Raw genomic sequence first — 1,685 nt, 5'->3', positions numbered from 1 at the left:
TTTGTACTTTTTACTCTGTGACACTTAAATGGATATTCCATTTCCCTCTCAGGCAGCTTTGCCTGAGGACTCCATTTCTGATTCCATTCCCTCAGTGAAAGGGAGCTGGGTAACTCTTAGAATGTACAATGCTCCTCTGACTCACAAATAACCACAAGGACAATTAAAATGATAAAATCTTAGGCCAATTGTGAAATAGAGCCAAATATAATGTTTTCTGAATGTTTATAATTATTTTAGACATAAAATCATGTACTATGCAAAAATCCATAGACTCTAATTTTCAGGAAAGAAAACTGCACAATATCAATAATCCCTGCCTAAATATGTTTTTAGACACATTATTATTTATACCAAAATTTTAATATGAAATATTTTCAGTGTACCTGGTTTAGTTCAATCCTGTTAAACAAACAAACAAACAAACCTGCAAAGTATATTTCTCCATGTGGCTAGATAGAATTCCAGGTTTTGAAGAGACAGATTATGTACTTATGTCCTTCTTTCTTCTCAATTATAGAGTCCAGGACAAAAAACATACATTGTTGAGCGACACAGTAATTTGCTGTTAAATAAGCATTGTGCCAAGACTTAAAAAAAAAACAGCGAAGCATGCAAACACAAGAGGAATTAAATTTCAAGCTATAAGGGCTGATTTGAAAATTTTTTAAGAGAGGTACAATTCATATACAGTTATGTCACTTCTTTCACCTTAAAAGTCTGTACTGATCATTTTCTATGTCATTAAATATTCTTCATACTTTTGCAATAAATGTATAATTCTTCAGTGTGAGACCATGCCATTATTCCTTTAACAAAGCTTCCTTCTGTATAGCAAAACTTTTTGTTCAAGATTTTGTTTTAGTTTTTCAGTTTTAATAATGTAAAAAAACCCCACAGGGATGAAAATCTTTTGATAATCAATTTTATTAAGATATAGTTTACTTATGGTAAAATACATCCATTTTAAGTTTGTATTTCAAGGAGTTTTGAAAACATGTATATCCATGCAGTCACTGTCACAGCTAAGATAGAGAGTATTTTAATCAAAGGAGTGCGCCCCTGTGCCTCCCCCGCTCCTCACCTGGACAGCCTCCACGGTGGTCACTGGTCACATCGTGCCTGCTCTGGACTCTCACACAAATGGAGTCACACAGTGTGAGTGCTTTTTGATCCGGCATTTTTCATCCAGCATAATGTTTTCAATATCCACCCATGTTGTTATGTGTGACAGAAATTCATGTCTGTTTATTACTATGGAGTACTTGATTGTGTGGGTTTATTACAATTTATTTATTTTTTCTTCCATTGAAGTGTTTTGGTTGCTTTCGTTTTGGCTATTTTGAAGAAAGCTGCTCTGAACATTTGTGCTATGAAGATGCTTTTATTTCTGTTGGACAAATACCTAGGAATAGAATTTCTGGGTTATGTGGTAGATAGATGCTTACCTTTTAAAGAAAGCACCAAATAGTTTTTCCAAAGTGATACCCCACTGAACATTCTTACCAACAGTGTATCGGAGTTTCAGTTGCTTCAAATCCTTGGCAACACTTGATAAGGCCAAACCATGCTAACATATATACGTCATAGAATCTCACTGTAATGTTGATTTGCATTTCCTTAGTGACTCATGATGTTGAACTTTTTCCTATATTTGTTTGTGATCCGTATGGGTATCTTGTTTG

Source organism: Phyllostomus discolor, chromosome 1, assembly GCF_004126475.2.
Source record: "Phyllostomus discolor isolate MPI-MPIP mPhyDis1 chromosome 1, mPhyDis1.pri.v3, whole genome shotgun sequence".
Lineage (NCBI taxonomy): Eukaryota > Metazoa > Chordata > Mammalia > Chiroptera > Phyllostomidae > Phyllostomus > Phyllostomus discolor.
The sequence above is the reverse complement of the archived record's forward strand: the minus strand, read 5'-3'. Positions refer to the sequence as shown.